This window comes from Sus scrofa, chromosome 10 (assembly GCF_054392235.1).
Source record: "Sus scrofa isolate SSC_HxYL_T2T_F1_AM1 chromosome 10, Sscrofa_HxYL_maternal_Yorkshire_Landrace_v2.0, whole genome shotgun sequence".
NCBI lineage: Eukaryota > Metazoa > Chordata > Mammalia > Artiodactyla > Suidae > Sus > Sus scrofa.
Window position 1 is genome coordinate 37,317,682 of NC_139392.1, and position 6,044 is coordinate 37,323,725.

The window sequence follows — 6,044 nt, forward strand, 5'->3', positions numbered from 1 at the left end:
AATGTGCTGGTTGGAGGAAAGCACAATTCTACACCCTCCCGCCCCTACTGCTGCCTCCACCTCAGCCTCAGCTCTATCAGGAGCAACCTGAGGAGGCCAAAACAGCAGCTCACCCAACCATGACACCCAATGTCCCCAAGATGGTGGCAGCAGGGAGAAGGGCATGAAAAAAGCACACAGTAGGCACAGGGGCAAGGGTCCAGACACCCAAAGCAGAGGTGGTGGCAAGATGGGGCTACTGCTCATTATCCTGGCGTGGGTCATGCTGGGCTCCTTCATCACACTACTCTGCCAGTTCTTACTGCTTTACCACAAATAGCCCTAGCCACAGCCTGACCAGGCCACCCATGCAGGTGATGGCTTCCACTACAGCCCTGAGGGAGTACCATTATTGCCACAGCAGCTTGGCTGAGGAGTCCTCCAGCGGGCCCCCTGAGGGTGGCAGGACCCAACCCATGATTCCCCCCAACCCCCAATGCAGGAGAACTGCTACATCTTTAATGCCACCATCCTGTTCCTGTTCCAAGAGCTGTGGGACACCACAATAGCCTGCCAGGGAGTCACCAAAAACATCAAGGTGGATTTCCAGGAGCTGCTGCAGACCAAGACCACCAGGTGCCAGATGGAGGGGCTGAGTGTGCAGGATGTATTCCTGGGCAAGACCGTGCCCTTCATCAAGAACATTTGGCTTCTCCAGCCAGTTGTGCCCTCGGCCACCAGGAGCATGAGGCCCCCATGAGGTAGGCACTGCCCACCACCTCCACTGCAAAGCTGACGTTCAAGTTGGAAGTGGAATAAAATGGGGGCTTCCACTTGGCTATAGACAGGGACCTGGTCTTCTGCAAGTCCGCCTACCTCTTTGTCAAGCTGTCCCTGATGGTGGGGAGCCTGAGCTTCTTCCTCACCCTTATGCCCTTCACTAATTGTTGTGGAGAACCCACTGATGGAGTTCTGGGTGCGGTCCCAGTTCCAAGGGCAGTCCATGAACCAGCTCAACTACATCATCCTCGACCAGCTCAAGAAAATCATCCTGATGTTGATGTCAGAGAGTGTTTTGCCTACGTTTTCTTCTAGGAGTTTGATGGGGTCCTGTTGTATATTTAAGTCTTTCAGCCATTTGGAGTTTATTTTTGTGCATGGTGTGAGGGTGTGTTCTAGTTTCATTGCTTTGCATGCAGCTGTCCAGGTTATCCAGCAATGCTTGCTGAATAAACTTTCTTTTTCCCATTTTATGTTCTTGCCTCCCTTGTCAAAGATTCATGGACCATAGGTGTCAGCGTTTCTTTCTGGGTTCTCTATTCTGTTCCATTGGTCTGTCTGTCTGTTTTGATACCAGTACCACACTGTTTTGATGACTGTGGCTTTGTAGTATTTCTTGAAGTCTGGGAGAGTTATGCCTCCTGCTTGGTTTTTGTTTCTCAGGATTGCTTTGGCGATTCTGGGTCTTTTGGTGTTCCATATAAATGTTTGGATTGTTTGTTCTAGTTCTGTGGAAAATGTCATGGGTCATTTGATAGGGATTGCATTGAATCTGTAGATTGCTTTGGGTAGTATGGCCATTTTTACAATATAGATTTTTCCAATCCAGGAGCATGGAATATCTTTCCATTTCTTTATATCTTCTTTGATTTCTTTGATTGAAGTTTTATAGTTCTCAGCATATAGGTCCTTTACCTCTTTGGTCAGGTGTATTCCGAGGTATTTGATTTTGTGAGGTGCAATTTTAAAAGGTATCGTATTTTTGTATTCCTTTTCTAATGTTTCATTGCTGGTATACGGAAATGCAACTGACTTCTGAATGTTAATCTTAGATCCTGCTACTTTGCTGAATGTATTAATCAGTTCAAGTAGTTTTAGGGTTGAGTCCTTAGGGTTTTCTATGTATAGTATCATGTCATCTGCATACAGTGACAGTAAAAAATGTAATTGTAATGTATACATGTGAGGATAACTTGATCCCATTGCTGTACAGTGGGAAAATAATAATAAAAAATAATAATAAAAAAAGAAAATAATCAACAGCAAGCACACACTTTTAAGTTACAAGATCAGGTTTAAGCCATTTTTACCATTCCATCTTGCAAGGATTTGAAGATGATGAGTTAGAACATATCCATATACAACAACGGGCACTTACAGAAGGCCGACTTAAAGTTACAGTGTTAAATGTAATAGGTTGCTTATTTTTGGATCCTATGATAATGAGGCAAATATTCATTGCACACTTGAGCTGAGCAGTGGTGTTTGGGAAGAAAAACAAAGGAGTTCTATTGAGACAGTTAAATTAATAAAGGGGAATTTACAAAGTGTTGGACTTAAACTTTTTTTTGTCTAGTCAAATTATTGGTATGATAGGCATGTCATAATTGGGACTGTGGCCCCAAACACACCTGCTGAAATTGCAGATATTCAGGGAGATTGACTGATTGCTATTGGAGGTGTGAAAATTACATCTATGCTGCAAGTGTAGAAGTTTATCTAGTATGTTTGCAACCACATCCTGGTGTATTGTGAATGTCCTGTTGGCCAGAAAAAACAGAGTGTGTTGCTGCAATTAACTTTGGATAGTTGGAAGAAAACTTTATGTCGAGTTCATACCAGCCAAATTATGAAGAGAAAACAACCGGATTGGCAATAGATGCTGAAAATAGAGACCTGGATTCTGAATTTGAAGACTCAGAGAGTGATGTCAGAGCACAAACTGAGGTAAAAGATGAGGTACAGTCATTAAGGCACATTCCCAAATGTATGCCACAATACTTTCTGTGAAAACCTCTTGGAAATATATCACCAGTTTTAATCCAGAAATCAGCTGTAGGATGGCACCTGCCACCACCAAACCTCCCATCAAAAGCAAGACGTAAATGCTTAGCCCTGAAATCTTCTGAGATAACAGAAAAAGCACAAATATCAAAACCCACCCAGGGACCCACTTTCAAACCACCTGTGCCACATGACCACAAGTTAAAATTCCTTTGCCTTCTGCTGATGTCCCAAATTGGGCAGAAGGAGATATTCCTGTTGAAAACCCAGAGAAGGTTCTTTTGCTGCCACCTCCTGCAGATAAACCTACTGAAAAGCAATAAAAAAAATCTGGATCACATAGAAGAAGCTGCAGCTAAACAGTTTTTAGCAAAGCAGGAAGTGGTGAAAGATTTGACTTCAGAAATTTCCTGTCCTCCTAAGGACAGTTCAGATGACCCTCAAACATGGGAATCATCAGAAATTCCTTAATAATCATAATAATCTTGGAATATGGACAAGAACCAAAGGAAGCTGTTTCTTTGACATAGAAGCCTGCCACAGATAATTAAGCATCACACTGTGTGGTACATGGATCAAATTATGGGGTCTCATCTTTTTTGGGCATGATAGCTTTAAACTTGAAGTGGTCACTTTAGAATGCTTAGCCATATCAACCATGGAATACTTTTCCAAATTCAGACTGGAAGCCCCATCACTTAAGGCCATGCTCATAAGAACCATACTACACAATCTGAGTATGCAAAATGGGTTCAATGACAAATTTTGCTTCAGTGATATTACTGTTCATTTCAAGTATTTGAAAGGAGAGCCAGAGCATAATGTAGTAACTAACCTGCAGAAAGAAAAAAGAACTCCATTTGGTGAAGTGGTTTTTCCCTTGACTAAAGAGGAACACTTTTTTGGACAGATGGGTTTAGCATAAAATAAACATAGTTTCCAAGATACTCAGTCACAGAACCCAACTTAGTTTAACTACTGTAAGAAAAAAAAATGTGAACTAAAGCTGCTTCCCAGTGTATGTTCTGTGCTTATGTTTGACATAATAAATGTCAAGAAATGTGTCTAGCTGAGACTCCTCTTTGTGGAGCAGCTGATCAGCAGATAGAGAGGTCCCTGAAAAACCTCTGGCTGGAAGGACAAGAAAACCTCTAAGGCCTGCCCCCTCATGCTGAAGCTGGCATGTCAGTCAATAGAGCAACAGGTTTGACAAGTCATATTATCAATATAAGCTCTTTTTTTGTTAAATCTGCATCAGGTCTCTAAAACTCACCTTTCTGAGCCAGAAACATATCTAGTAGAACCTTAACCAAAACACACACACAACACATCAGACAGCGAAGACAGGTACACAGAGGTCTCTTGTCCAAAAAATCACCCTAAATGGGGCAACAACATGGGAATAAAGTTGGTAAGAAAGGAGGGTGTTCTGGATGACAGTGTTTTCATTGTCGTTAAAGAAATCAGTCATGATCTGTACAAGGGCTTGCCTACAGAGGAAAGGATCCAGAAATTAGAGTTCATGCTAGATAAAATTCAGAATGAAATTGATAAGGAGTTGGAACATAATAATTCCCTTGTTAGAGAAGAAAAAGAGACAGCTTATTTGAGGAAAGAGACACTTCTTTCTGCTGCTTTAGCTAAATTGGGTTAAAGACTACAAGCTCTAATACTTCTTATGAGCCACTACATAGCAGGCATTGAAGATATTGAAATTTTAGAAAGTCTGTCTTTAGATCAGCACTCCAAAAAAAATAAACAAGCAAGTACACAGATGATACAGAAGAAGACCTTGACAGTTAAAAAAAAAAAAAAAAAAAAAAAAAAAAAAAAAAAAAAAAAACTAATAGACCCTCACTCATTCAGTAGCATATCCGATGACTTATTTGGCCCATGTGAGTCAGTTTAAGTCTGTTTCAACCTTTGAAGTGATTGAGGAAAAGTTGCACTTAAATTACCATAGATACAACTCATTTAACCCTTTTATTATGCACTTTGGCCTGCATCTCCACAGTTATTTGCTGGTGTAAGAACTAGAAATGAAAAAAGTTGTTTTCCAGAAAAAAAATGATCATCTCACTAAATTGGTTGTTTCAGATTGTATTTATAGCTATGCTTTTTGGGTTTTTACTGGGAATTAATTTTTACTAATTTATTTATAAATTTTTCTAATTATGTAAGATAATTATTGGTGTTTATGTGTGATATGTTATTATTTCTCCTTCCTCTTCCTAGTTTTTGAATTAGGGTTAAATAATATACTGTCCAGATTCTTAATATTTTCTTTTCCCTCACAGTTATAACAATAAATTTGCTGCAGCCCAAACTGACAACAGAAATCATTGAGGGAACAGGTTTTGAATCTTACTTTGTGTTATGAAGTTGGACATCTCCACTTGCTTGAGATTTTTGTTATTTGGGGGCTTTAGGGAATGCTTTTTTGTTTTGCTTTTGCCAAACGTGAAAGCAAAAGCCACAGATTTAGTCAGTTATACAGATTTGGTAAAAAAAAAAAAAAAAAGAAAAAAAAAAAAAGTTTACATATACTGCTTACTTTCTATGCTTCTGTGAATTTTTTTCCTAAAGTTTCTGCTCAGTTTAAGTATAGTTAATGTCTACTGATTAATTTGAAGAGCTTTCATTGAAAAACAAAGTGTAATAGGAAATAAATATAGAATGGAGTTAAGAATTTTGAGAGGATGACAAGATTATTTAAAAGATAATAACCAGTAGGATTTTGAAATATATCCTTTCAAAATGTTGATCCTTTCCTTTCAAGTAGAAGTTCTAAACATTTATGATTATTTGTCATCTTCAGTTCACCCATAGGAAATAAAGCATGTGCAAGGATATTTTAAGTTTCAGAGGACTGTTCTTAAAAGGAACTTGCTCTGTTGTTTCATTTTAAAAATAATTTCGTGAATGAAAATGTTGAGATAGAGAAGAATCATGAAAAATTGACTTGTAGAGAAGAATCATGAAAAATTGACTTGTTTCTTTTCTGACATCCTACAGGCTTAAAGGAGTGGTGATCATTCTGAATGATTCCATAGTTCACACTGTCTTTACTCCTTTTTAAAAAAATTAGACAGCATAAATACATAGGAATTGGGACAAGTTCTTTTAAAATGAAGATCTATTCAGATACTCAGTCCATCAATGGATACCAGTAACACATTTCTGAGAGAAAATGTGTGAGCATGACCCTTGTTGGTATACCATAAAATTTTTGGCCTTTTATATAACATATATTTACATATAATTTTCCCTTTCTTATGTAA

At 38.8% G+C, this 6,044-nt stretch overlaps 1 pseudogene; it reads left to right on the top strand.

The window, feature by feature from the left end:
• Nucleotides 1-229: 229 nt before the first annotated feature.
• LOC100620335 (PDZ domain-containing protein 8-like) lies at nucleotides 230-4,672 on the top strand (annotated as a pseudogene).
• Nucleotides 4,673-6,044: the final 1,372 nt, after the last annotated feature.